Below are 14,814 nucleotides of genomic sequence, written 5' to 3'. Positions count from 1 at the left end.
GGAAGACCCAGCCTCGTTTCATCTTCAAAGTTCTCACTGATGGAAGGAGGTTTTGGCTCAAAATCTCACGATACATGGCCCCATTCATTCTGTCCTTAACACGGATCAGTCGTCCTGTCCCCTTGGCAGAAAAACAGCCCCATAGCATGATGTTTCCACCCCCATGCTTCACAGTAGGTATGGTGTTCTTGGGATGCAACTCAGTATTCTTCTTCCTCCAAACACGACGAGTTGAGTTTATACCAAAAAGTTCTACTTTGGTTTCATCTGACCACATGACATTCTCCCAATCCTCTGCTGTATCATCCATGTGCTCTCTGGCAAACTTCAGACGGGCCTGGACATGCACTGGCTTCAGCAGCGGAACACGTCTGGCACTGCGGGATTTGATTCCCTGCCGTTGTAGTGTGTTACTGATGGTGACCTTTGTTACTTTGGTCCCAGCTCTCTGCAGGTCATTCACCAGGTCCCCCCGTGTGGTTCTGGGATCTTTGCTCACCGTTCTCATGATCATTTTGACCCCACGGGATGAGATCTTGCGTGGAGCCCCAGATCGAGGGAGATTATCAGTGGTCTTGTATGTCTTCCATTTTCTGATGATTGCTCCCACAGTTGATTTTTTCACACCAAGCTGCTTGCCTATAGTAGATTCACTCTTCCCAGTCTGGTGCAGGTCTACAATACTTTTCCTGGTGTCCTTCGAAAGCTCTTTGGTCTTGGCCATGGCGGAGTTTGGAGTCTGACTGTTTGAGGCTGTGGACAGGTGTCTTTTATACAGATGATGAGTTCAAACAGGTGCCATTCATACAGGTAACGAGTGGGGGACAGAAAAGCTTCTTACAGAAGACGTTACAGGTCTGTGAGAGCCAGAGATTTTCCTTGTTTGAGGTGACCAAATACTTATTTTCCACCCTAATTTACGAATAAATTCTTTACAAATCCTACCTTGTGAATTCATGGATTTTTTTTTCACATTCTGTCTCTCACAGTTGAAGTGTACCTCTGGTGCAAATTACTGACCTCTGTCATCATTTTAAGTGGGGGAACTTGCACAATCGGTGGCTGACTAAATACTTTTTTGCCCCACTGTAAGACACAGACCTTCACAATAAAACAGGAACTTACACATGAAAGGACACAAACTAAGAAACGCGGACTAGATACAGGAACACACGGGCAGAACAGAGTAAACACTAACCAGAGGAAGAACAGAACCAAAATCGCGAAGAGAAAACACAAAACGCTGGGTCAAAAGGACCCAGGATCATGACAGTTTGCCACAGGGACAAGCCAAACATATCAACAACAACATATCAGTGGGAGTGTAGGTGAGTGTACTTGACTCTTTGTGGATTAGAGTAAATCCAAAATAAACTCAAACATATGCACCCACTTCTGTTTCTTTACAGTCATTACAGTCAAGACGTGTGCTCTACAGTCAGTCCACACTAATAAAGATTTTTCTTATCCTATGTTAACAAAATAATCACCAGTATTTCAAAAAGTCTGAGATGATTACAGTTTTAATTTTGAAAACATGGTTCATGCAATTAAGATCAGCAGAGCTGTCTATATGCAGGAGTTTTTGTCACAGTAATTTTTCATTCATAGCAAGGATAGATTGTGAGTGGCGCAGTAAGTTGACCGCCCCTTGTGAAATAGCAAACTGACATGAAAGTACAGTGCTTTGGACATGTGTACAGCTTTGGCTGGCAGGGGAGAATCAGTTCATTAGTTACTCAGTTTATCTGAATGACATCAGTCCCTGTGGGTGTACACCTGTCTGTTTACTTATTCGTACTTTGTTAAGCGCTGTCTTTCAGACACAAATATGTATTAGAAATCATCCACACGTACACAGACAATCCACTAACAAAAGTGTAGATTGTATATGATACCAAGTTTTGAACTGTGGAGACACATACACACTAACACTCAGACACACCAGGTCTCTGCTCATCATGGCAGCCTCATCTATCTTCTCAGTATTTCTTATTATTTGGTCTGTGGGTCACAGACCCTGCAGATTTCACGGGTCTCTGCTCCTTATCAAGATCAATTCTATTCAACTTCATAGGAGCTGAGGCCTCTTATTACATAATTGAATTTGGTTTCATAATGAGAGCAGAGCAAAGTTCTCACACCTGTGATCTGTAGAGATGAAAGGCAGACCACCTGGTGCAGGTGCTAACATATGACAAATCCGAACAGAAGGATACTCTTACATGACAATAATGGCAATTCAGAGGTTGCTTTGCAAATTCATTTCACGTCCATCCTACATTGCAAATTTATATTGTTCATCTAAACATAATTTAGTCTTGCACTTTTCACATATTTTTTAAGATTATTCAGTCTATTCGACTAAAGTATGTTGAAATGAAATAAAGTAGTTATGCTTTCTCCTGGAACTTTGCACCCTGTAAATCAGCGGTCCCCAACCCCCGGGCCTCGGACCGGTACCGGTCCGTGAGTCGTTTGGTACCGGGCCGCGAGAGTTGAGGCTCAGGTGCGAAATGTATGGTTTTCAGGGTTTTAATCGGTTTTCAGCTTTATTTTGTTATCGTTTTTATCGTTAACTCGGTTTTCCTGGGTCTTTTCACGTGTGTTATCTTCTTTTTTTCGGTACCGGTACTAGTTTTATTTTGTTGTATTTATCCTCGACACCTTAAAGGCCGGTCTGTGAAAATATTGTCGGGCATAAACCGGTGCGTGTCGCAAAAAAGGTTGGGGACCGCTGCTGTAAAGGCATTGTAGAGGTAAAAAGACTGTATGTCCTCTATTTTGTCTTTTGCTTTGGAAACATTACTGTCATCAGAAGTGCTACACGTTAAAGGTAAAGAAAAAGAATTAAAATTAATGAAATTAATTAATTAAAATGAATAGTAATGAGAAAGAGTGTAATTAATGAAGACTATGTATTGGGGGGAACATTTAAGACTAATATAAGACTTAAGTTAACTAATGTTAACTGTTATCAATTGATATGACAATCAAATGACTAAAAATTAAATATAATGTAAGCTGAGTTACAATCAAAGATTTTCTCTGTTTCTTAACTGACAACCACACTTGGGTCAGTGTCCTGTAGTAAGTGGTAAGTAAGTAGGAGAGACACACTTCACCTATTTCAGAGATGACTAAGAACGAGAAAAGAGCAAAGAAAAGATCAAAGATGAAAAAAAAATGATGAAAAGCATAGACAGTGGCACTTTTCATTATTTTTAACAGTTTTATTGCATCACTTTGTAAAACTTGTCTCTTCTCTGGGGCTGACTGACCAATAAGCACAAGCACTGAAACCCCACAGGCTGGTTGTACCACATACTTTGGACACTGGTAGATGTGTTATCGATAGCACCCAGCAGTCTGCTAACACACTGCTAACCGAGAACTATCTTCAGCCCATGAACTAGAGGCTGTGCTGCACAGGTTACCTACGGGGACACTGGCTGACAGTACTAACACAATGATACACACACAAAAGCCCACCAAAAGAGTTAATTTAAATAAATAAATGAATAAAGAAAAGAAAATTTAAAAAATTTCAAATCTATTGGTAACTGCTTGTAGTTATTATTTAAGTTTAAAATGTGTTTTTATTTTATTTTCCCATGTTTACATATGCAAAAATATAACTTTCTTCTTTTTGCAAAGGTGTAGCTTCCCATTTTTGAAGTTGGTCTTGATATTTTCTGCCTTGCTTTCTCCAGAGTTAGTTTTACTTTAGCTTAGTATAATTTTAAGAGAAAGCTGTGTAATCTGAAGTATTACTTTAAGGACTAATATAGCATAAATGTCATGTATTGAAATGTGGACGTCTCTGATGTTTTTCTTGTTAATACTGCTGCTTTGACTGATAACTGTATAACTCAGTAGTCTTTATATTTTTCTTTCAACTTATTCTAATTTCTTGACCTTTTTGTATACTTCAAAAGTATTTCTTTAGTGTTTAGTAAAATAAAAATACGTGTAAGCATTTAATTTATAAATATTTGGAGTCTGAAATATCACATGCATTAGCTTTTTCCTTTAAACATGTAAAAAAAATCTTATTTCTTTAATGCTACACCAACAACTTGGTACTCTTTTATTTTCAGAGTTCAGACAGAAGTATCCACATCATTCTGAGTGTTACTGTTACGGTTCTGTAGTAATTCCGAGTATTCAGAATGTTTACTTTAGCTGTTTAAACCACATTCTGAACCTCTCTTTAGTGAATGAAGTGCAGGGCAACTACTTGACCCCACAGTGTGCTGAGGTCACTTCCACTTCAGCTGCTGCTTTGTACTGTACCTTGCTTTGCTGGATGCCTATATTCTTGTTCACTGTGTGTGTCAGTACTTGCATTCTGACTTCACTAGACTGGGGCACTCAGCGCACTTTGGCCAAACAAACAGGTTCTTCAGTTTTGATTTGATGCAGAGCATCAGAGCAGCAAAGAATACCTTTGAGAGACTATTTATGGCTTCTTCCTGGTCTTGGAGATTCATAGAAAGATTGTGTGAGATAATTTTATACATTTTCTCTATGAAATTTTATTAATTTAACTTCTGCTTGCATCCTATCATTCTAACGTCTTTTTTTTTTTTTTTTTTTTTTTTGGCCTGTCCCGTTTGGCTCTTTTGCCATCAGAATTGTTGTCTAAAGGCAAAGAAAGATGCCCAACGGATTTACTTTACCAAACTGACCATCCCAGCCTTGCCGTAATGGTCCATTTGATTCACCTTTTATTGTTTATTTTATTTTCACTTACTGAATACGGGACAGACTTGACTGGGGGAAAGAAGGGGAGAAAGAAAGAGGGAAAGAGAAACAGCTGAGAAGAGGGACGGGGGAGAAGGGCAAAAGACAAAAACCAACAGAACGGGCAGAGAAAAAAAATGCATATATCAATCACCTGGATCACCTGCTGAGAAAGAAAAAAGAAAACAAGCAGAAGAGAACAAGAGTAATAGAATAAACAACATCACAATGATATATGGGAATATGACAGTAAATACTAAATGTTAAACATTATTGTGCAGCACATAAGATCAACAGAACACAGTGTGCTTTGAGGTAGGAGCCAAAAAGGGTGTAGTTTGTGGGTGTGATCACCCGTGTGTACACCTGTGAGCATGGACGCGCTTGTTTTTTGTTTTTTAAAAGGTTCCTTCATGTAATAATCTGCTAGAGGGTGTGGGGGGGCCACAGCCCCGTCCTCCAGGGCATTCTAACGTCTTTAAAAATCACAAAACTTAAAATTGGCTTTTGAGACCATGCGGCCTCCACTCGGCAACGTGGTCGGAATTAGGCTACATATGATTTGAAAAAAATGCAACACACTGCCAGTGAGAAAACAGTGAATCCTGTCATGTGCATGTAACAAGAATATTTTATGCATGAAAATGCAGTTGTCACTACTCGCTCTACGTTCTCTTTCTTTGCATCTCTTTCATCCTCTCCCCTCTCTGCCCCACCCTCATATCTACTCTACTTGAAAGAAAAACAAGCAAGCATTCATACAAATATACATTCACACATCCTCACATAGTCTCACTGGTGAGTTACCCACAGGTATTCTATTATAAAAGACATCGAACGTTATTTGGCATTTTCTGTGCATGAAAAAAGAAACTTCTATCCATGTACACTAACTGGGTCTTTGCATACTTGTAATCTGAATCTGACTTTGTGCTGTCCACTTTCACTAATCTGTTTATTGTATTTGTAGAAAAGAAGGCATGGATCTTTCAGATCAAAGACAGACATGCATGCAATCATAGTGAGATGTGTTCAGTGAAGAAAACGTAACCTCATACTATAGGTGTGATTCATCATTATAATGGAACAAAAGAGATCTGCAGAAACTAGTGAAACTAATCTTGGCACACCATAAATTTGTTTTTCATTCTTTATCTTTTTTTTTTTTTAAATGTCACTTTAAAGTTGGAAATTGATCAATCATTGAGCAGGTTGTGGCCAGACGATCTCTTCAGACTCAGACATTTTTGTGTGATGACACTGGGGGCTATTGTTAAATTTAAGATAAGTAAAAAGGTAAAAAGTTTTTATTCTGAGGTAATCACAATATTTGACCACTTTAGGATGTCCATAGTTTCTCTATCCAACAACAAACACATAAACAAAAACTAAAAATATTCAAGATAATTATGGAAATATTTTATAATCCTGGAAAAAAAATTGCAGTGGAGACATCCTTATATGCCATCATCACAAATGATGAGCACAAATAATTGAACTTTTGAAATTTTATTGCAGCATATTTGCTTGGCTTTGCTTTATGTAAAGTTCCCAAGCCAAAGAAATCAAAGAGAATGTAATACTTTGATAACCTAATCAAGAATGTGTCTTTTGGGACATTTGTCGCTACACGGTGGGTCAGAGCGAAGAGACACACATTAAGATAACAGGATTTGAGTGTTACATCATTGCAAATTAATAACAAGATGGTGATGAAGACTAGAAAGAAAGAGTCCTTAATAAAGAATCAATGATGGTATTTATGACAGTACCCACATATATTTATTTAAAAAAAAGAGCAAATGGAAACGAAGTAAGAAAAAGATGAAGAAATGCAGGACTGAACGTCTAAATAACATTTGCAGTTTTGTGACCAAAATAGGATGTCCTGTATTCTACATTCAAGGGTACATAATGTGAAATCTAACACTTTCTTAGTAGAAGATTTTGTTCCATGAACAAGTTATTTCTGTTTACACCATAAAATGAAACAAAAATCAAACCATGGTTACACACCTCTTAAACTGTCTTCTCTTATTATTTGATTGTGTTTTATTTATCCTTTCATTATTATGACTATTACTCCTTTGTTTGTTCAATAGTCTTTTAACTGCACTTTCAGCATCACTAAACATGAAGGCGTGACCTTGATGGTTTCTTAGGATTTAGTTTATTATTAAGTAAAAGCTGAATTAATAAATCAGTGTGTGTGTGTGTGTGTGTGTGTGTGTGTGTGTGTGTGTGTGTGTGTGTGTGTGTGTGTGTGTGTGTGTGTGCGTGTGTGTGTGTGTGTATGTGCACAGAAGTATGCAGCTCTGCATATCCCGGCATATATGAAGCAGTGGAAATCATTGCCTAAGTACGTATGGCTCCTTCTGTGGGAGCCCCTGTTTAATTTTGTATGCCTGCAGAGAGTGTCATAATACATTCGCATCACATGGCTCAACGCTCACAGGGCCAGGCAAGAGAAAAGTAATGCTTGTCTGTGTCAGCATTTGTGAATTCATGCACTACTGCTCCATACATACACATGTGCTTTTGGGCAGTACTGTATACACAATAGGTTTGCTTACTCATTCTCATGTATGATAGTAAATGTTTATTCATGTACAAATCCTTGTGCACATTCTCTTGAAGTCTCTCTCTTGCCAACATCAATTGTGGTGAGAGCAACACTGAGCAGATAAGTTAAACTTAATTAACAACACATCTATGTATAGTGTCTTTGATAACATCTAAAGGTCTACTCAACACCCTAAAGTCCAACTAAAGGTCAGATCCACAAAAAGAAGACAAAAAACTTGGAACAGGCGGGTCTTTTTTGTACTTCCAATTTTACAGACCCCCCTTGACATTAGATGCTATTAGGCTCCTAAATGTGAAGGTATATTGATTTATTGTGAAACTGCTAAAAGTTTGCATAAATTCTAGCATGTGAGGGATTATTGGAGGGTGACTGGCTTTTAGTTTGACCTTTAATGGAAAAAATGCCCTGGTTGTAGATCTAAGTACAATAAGTTCTTTGAAATCCTACTTTTGGCCGTCACTGTAGTTTAGTGGACTGTGGTGAAATGTAAAACTTTGTTATTTTCTTGACAATATACCTTGCACTTTAGCGCCTAATATTATTTGTCCATATGGCTTATTATATATAAGTCCTCCTCACGTAAATTGGTTGGCTTAGTTTTAACTGTCTCTGAAATTGTTGGAACCACTGCTTCTTTCTGTGCTTTGTCAGTTTTTTTTTAAAAACTGCTTTTGTGTGTTTAAATTTGAAGTGGTTTTATCAGCATACAGATGTTGACTAAAGAAATTGAGATTATGTTTGTATATCAAGCTGTTCAGCAAAGATAAAGATAAGACAGTCTTTCTGGTGCAGGGAGAGCTGCATACAAAAACACAATATTACACAGAGACACACACCATGACAAAAAGCACATGTTCTCAAAACAAAATACAAGCAAATAAAAATGAATACTAAATGAATTACCATAAAGGCAGCCTTCTTTTACTTAAGCAATGATAATTTTGTTTCACACTGTTCTCCTTCCATCAAAGCATTTGGCAGGATGTTATTTTAACCCATAGTTACTGCACGTTTAAAAGTTGGGGGAACTTTCATCAGCCTTGTGAATTTGAACGTAAAATTTCTTTTAGTGTTGTCAAGTTTGGATGGGTGCAACTCAGAAATTTTGTCATGCTGCAGGCCTGTTCTCTCAATGGCTGTAAAAAGTCCACGGGGGCTTCTCACAAGCCATGTTCTGATTTTCCGTGTCTCTGGCTCCATTGCTTCCTGCTATTCCCTACGCCCACACGATGACAAGGTCGAGACCTGTGTTTGCCTTCCCCGAGAGATGCAGCAATACGCACATGTGTGTGAGCACCCGTGGACACACAGAAACAAGTGCACACAGTTTTGCAAAGAGCACACATACACTTGTAAACACTTTTTTACTCTGGAGTTTCACCCCCAAGGAAAGAACTAATTTACTCTTGCAGAGAGTTCAGAGGTGTCATACAGTGTTTATGTGGATGTGCATGTATGTATGTGTGTAGAAATGTGTGTGGAAATAAATGGAAACTTGTGGAAAGAGTAAAATTGTGGGTAATTATTGATCTCAGCATGTAGGGTTTTTTTGTAGTCTCAGTCTGTATTTTCATATTCTCTCTCCCCATCTTCTTTTGCCTCAGTCCTGCAGGCAATCTGTGTAGAGTCTATAACATAGCCTACACAAGAAGGTTGATGCCATTGCAGGCTTTTGCACCTGTGCAGGCTGCATCAACAGCGATATGCAGTTACATTTTTAGCAAGGGGCACATGTTATGGTGTTTGACGGTATCGGGTTTCAGAAGTTTTTGAGGTTCACTACCTAAGGCAGTGATTTAATACAAATATAAATCCACTGTTATGCTACACATTGTTTTGGTTGTCTTACAAAATAATATTGGTCAGTCAATACAAAGAAAATAGTCTGAACATGCCTTGGGCCTAAACATAAATACGATACAGAGAAGTACGTAAAAGTGAATGAATAAATAAATAAACAGACCTTCATGGATTTCTGGTTTCCAGTGAAGGGAATACAGACAGGCTGAGCATTAGCCAATACCATAGTCAATATACTAGAAAGAGCTATTAGCAATGAGTATTGTGTTTGGGGATTTAACAAAGGCTCTATTGCTTTCCTGTTTTTTTTTTCTCTCTCTGAGGTATAGCACTGACATCGAAATATGCTCCTATCTCTGTGATAACCTATTGACCTCCTAATACCTTGAATGCTTAATTCTAAGCGATTTATTGCTTGACATAAGGTCAATAACCTCATCCTGTCACCTTTGAAGCCATTTGGAGTATAAGCTAAATTGATTATCCCCATCAAATCTCTTCTGAATCTGCAAATACCCTTCCTCAATCTTAATATGTATAAAATAAGGTGCTTCAGTCTTTTAATAAACATTTTCTGCCACTACAAGTTTTGTTTTTTGTTTTTTTTTTTACACCAAGTGACCCTGAGACAGAAGCGATGGAATGATATGACTTTAATCATGGCTATCATGTTGCATCAGGTTAGAAGCAACTTCATGGAAGACTAGGAAGCTCTTAGTTGAAAACTGTGTGCAGAGGAAGAAATTAAATGTGACACCAGCTATGCCTGTGGCAGATGTTGCCATCATAACTATTCTCTCAGGAGCTGAATTCATTAAGGGATTCTACATCCAGTATACTTGCTTGTACCATTCACAAACATGCAGAGGCCCAAACACTGCCAAACGACACACTCACAAACTTAGAACATGACCGTATGAGAGAGAGATATTAAAACTCTTCTGCTTAGAGCAGAAAAGTTAATGAAGTGCGGTGCAGAAGTACAGAATGAGGAACACAGAGCACTCGTGTCATCCCTAGTCTGTTTATTTATTTCATTTTACATGGCTAAACTGTAAATGAAGACAAATTAAAAAAAGCATTTCAAATCCCATCAAACCACATACGGATGTACCACACTGCAGCAGATTGTGGTTATTATTTTTACAGCCATTCTTATCACAAACAAACACACATGCATATAGTGACACAAAGATCCTTGCCAAAATACACGGCTTCGAAGCTTTCGCTGCCATTTCACAGGTCAGAGTGGCTTATTTGGAATCACTTTGTCTCTTGTCATGGTACAAGTTACCAACATATCAGCATGACCAGGGTGTTTCATAGGTGTGAGGTTTGAACTTCCAAAAACACACACATGCACACATATATGAAAAAGATGCACAAGCACAAAATATCTCAAAGGCACAAAAGCACGTTATTAAATTAGATGAGGAAACATGCGCCTAGTGCCTCAAATATAAGAGCCTTTCTCTTTTCACCTAATCCCAACAAAGGGATGCTTACTCCTTTGTTCTGCGCTCCCTCTTGTCTCCATTCGGACAAGGAACGAGGGATCCAGGGAAGGGAGGAGTTCTTGCCAAGCCCAGGCGGAAAAGAAAAATCTCTCCCTCTCTTTGTTTGTTTGGTTTTCTGTGGAGTTAATCTCAGCACTGCTGATTAGCGGGTGGTACAGTAGTCGGTCGTCTTCTCCTAGAGGAAGAGAACGAGGGGAAAAAGAGAAGTGAACAAAAACAAACAACTACTTCTATCACCAGCCACCTCAGGAGAGACAGGCCTATACCTGCTTGCATACGAGTGTGCACGTTCATCGCCACAGAGAATAGATAAAAGGAAGAAAATTAACAACAAAATTAACAAGAAAATGAACAAACAAAAACTTTCACCTTGGGGCTGTCCATCACATCAAACAAGAAAGGATTAATATCTTTGTTCTGTTTAATCACCTCTACTATTGTTTAGTCTGCACAAGCAGCAGTTAAGGTAGAGCATCTCCCAGTAAGAGACAGCTTTAAACTTTTGACTGTACTTTTGGACTCAAAGAAGAGACACCTGAGTCAGATGAGATTTCGATTTGTGATGATCACAGTGTTTAAGGATGAATTTAAAATGATAAAGACCAAAACAAGCATGATTAGGACAAGAGGTAGATAAAAAAAAAAAAAGAAATGAATTGGGGACTTTGAAGAATTAATGAAGGCTGGTAATAAACATTGTTAAGGACATGAGGGAAAATAAACTGCCAGAACTGTAGAAAATCCCATCCCAGTACTAATCAATATTCATACACTGGGCTCAGTTACAAAAATGAAGAATTTTAAATGGGACATGGTGGGCCTATCTTTATTTAACTTTGGTGTCTTTATAGTGACCTTGTAATCTGATGTGCTTAATAAACCAACACTTTGGATAACCATCTTGCCACTGCAAGACAGACAAAAACAAGAATCTGTTATCACTGAATATCCACAAGGAGCCTAGCAATTGATTTCGAGTCAATGAGGATTAGCAATATTTCGAAGATTAGTTAACCTGGACCTTGTGATAGAGTCAAAGCTTACCAGTGTCCTATATTATAAACTCTTAACAAACTTTGAGGTTGAATCCTCAAAACAAAGAAAAGGCAAAAAGTGCATTCAATGCCATACAATTTAAAATCTGCCCTATAAAAGCAAACCATCTGTAGATGTGCCATATGAGTATTTCTATCTATTGGTTTTTTTAGAAACAGATTCCCCAGTTTATTAAAAATAAATATCTGAATTAGCTCTGTCCAAAACCCACAGTGTTGTTTAATGGTGACATACTACTGCTACTACTACTACTACTACTACTAATACTACTACTAATAATAATAATGATAATGATAATAGACTTTTTTTGTATTTTTGTACATAGGACCAGTAGGGAAGGACAGAAAGATTGCGAACTATAAAAGCTTTGCATTGTCTTCCAAAACAATAAGCCAATGGCCTAATGGTAATTTTGCTTTGTCTTTGCAACTTTGAGTAACCTTTGCTTGGTTAGAGTAAATTTTGCTAAGATAAAAGTTTGCTGTAGGGTTGTAAAAATTAGCATATTTCCAATAATAAATATGTATACAATTGTTACGTTAAAATATTTAAAGACTTTTAAAAACCAAAAACGATTTGACAATGCAATACAATAACATATACAATGCTTCTTCCTTGTTTTTTCATCAGTGCTGAATTTTGGACACAGATGATGGAGATGGCAGCTCTAACTAACATCTCTTTTGCTCTCGATAGTCAAGTGTTGTTTTCCCTCAGAGCAGACAAATGTTTCTAATTGTCACTGTCTTCAAATAATTAAACATTGTTTGCTAATATGCTTACACTACATTGTAATAGATTTTCATTGTCCTTTTGGTACTGTCATCCCATACAGCAGAGTGTACACGATTGCAGATGCTGAGTGATGAGCCTTGAAAAAGCACAAAGAAGACAGTCAGATGGGAACCACATAATTCTCTGTTACCTATATACTTGTGAAGAGCATTTAATGTATGTGAGAGTGCCAGCATGTGGCCAATCACAGTACACTCCAGCATCTACCAGGATTACTGGTACATGGCCTTCTGTACTGCCTAATAGAATCATGGCTTTTTCTGATTGGTTACTGACTCTGGAGGGTTCCACTCAGAAGAAAACCACTTCGACCTAAGTCTCACACATCCCATCCCTGGTGTGAGTGGAATCTAGAGGAGCAAGAGAGGGAAAAGAGTGCTCTCAGACTGCACTCCTGTCCCTTCTTTGTCTCTCAAGCAGATGTGTGTCATGGGAGCTGACGTCAGAGAAGTAAAATAGAAAGCCTCTGAAGCTAAACTCTGAATATCTACACAGTCCAGCTCAAGGTCTCTGTATAGCTATAATGTAATTACCCTCCTCTGTCAGTCTTGTGCTCTTTACTGAAAGACAGCTACTGAGGGAAATTTGTTTAAAGATAGATGTATTAGCTACATGTTAATGGAATATTTGTCTCAAATAAAAGAAGTACAGTGAGGTCCATAACTTTCTGGATGACAATTTTTTTTGTAATTCTGACTTTGAGCGTTGCCACAGGGAATTTCGAGGAAAACAATTAAAATGTGGATGAAGCAAAGATTTTCAGCTTTAATTCAAGGCAATTAAAAAAAGTATTGCCTTAAATATTTAAGCGTGATAGATACTTTTATGCATAGTCCTGTAATTCCTGAGTCTCATAAGTAATTGAATTAAGTGGCATCATCAAATATGGGGGGAGATCCTCTCCTAGTCCTTTAGGCAACTACCTCAGTTGCTGCTTCATTGTGGGTCTCTCTGCATTCACTTTGTCTTCAGTAAAAAGCATGTACTACTGGGCTGAGATCAGATTGATGATGAGTGAAGAAATTACAATTTCTTTACCTTGACTATTATTAGGTTGTGACTGTTAGCAACTATTGGGTTGCTATTGTTTTGGGTCATTATCCATTTGCGCTCTGAAGCATGGTCCAGTCAGTTTTGCAGTATTCGTCTAACTTTGAGCAGAAAGTATAGGCCTCTACATATCAGAATCCACCCTGCTACTTATATCAACAGTAACATCACCAGTAAACACTTTAAATACCCACTTTCTTTGGCAGCCACACATGCCCGTGCCAGAACCTTACCTCCACTGTAATGTGTTCCTTTCCTTCTCCATACTCTTCTTTTTCTATCATTATGGTGTAAGTCAGTCTTCCTTTCGTCTGTCCAAAGAATTTCTTTTCCAGAAATGTGCAGAGTTTTTTTTAGATATTTTCTGGAAAAGAGTAATCTGGTCTTCCGGTTCTTGAATCTTACCAGTGATTTGCACTTTAGTGTAAACCCTCTGTATTTACTTTCTGTATTTATTGATTGTATATATTCACTCTATATTTACTCATTGTTAACATATCTTGACAGGCAAGAAAATGATACATCTTCCTCCTCAAGAGTTCTCTTGACATGGTTAAGTTGTTCTTAACCATGGAAATAATTCTGTCATAATGCATTTTAGCTTTCTTCTGTGTTCTTTAAAGCCCTTACGGTTGCAGAGCTGCTCAGTGCATTTATTATGTTCTAACAATGCACTGGATTGTTGATTTGGCCACTCTTAAAGTGTTCAGCCTAATGATGACCTCTTTCATGTTCATCAGTATCTTTTTGGATCTCATAATGAAATATCAAATGCAAGTTTTTGGAATTAACTTCAGATCTTTTTTTTTCTTTGCTTAATTTACTGATGAAGAAACACATCTCATCTGTCTATAAATGTGCTAATCGATCAATTATCCAATGCTTTCAATTCTCTAAACATTCCAGATATTGCACTACTTTTATTTTAATTATTAAAGTTGAGCATCTGTTTTTCGATCACAACATCAAGACAAATGATGATGACAATGGACTTCAGATTGTAGAGATGTTCATGAAAATATATCACTTCCATTGACTACTACTTTATTTTCTTAATTGCTAGTTTTAAGTTATATATTTAAAACATCATATTGTTAATCTACCAAATGATGGTTCCATGTACAGAAGACAGGAATTAAGGTTTTAGGGCAAAAGTTTTAGGGCAAAGTGCCCATGGGTCCATTAATCATCGTCTTTTTTATGTTATTTTGAAGTTTAAAACAACCTTGGGGGAAGCTTCAGAATGGTAATCCACAGTCCAAA

Source organism: Diplotaxodon limnothrissa, linkage group LG14, assembly GCF_057381915.1.
Source record: "Diplotaxodon limnothrissa isolate DT_005_m linkage group LG14, D_limnothrissa_male_GT1.1, whole genome shotgun sequence".
Lineage (NCBI taxonomy): Eukaryota > Metazoa > Chordata > Actinopteri > Cichliformes > Cichlidae > Diplotaxodon > Diplotaxodon limnothrissa.
This window is presented reverse-complemented; position numbering follows the sequence as displayed.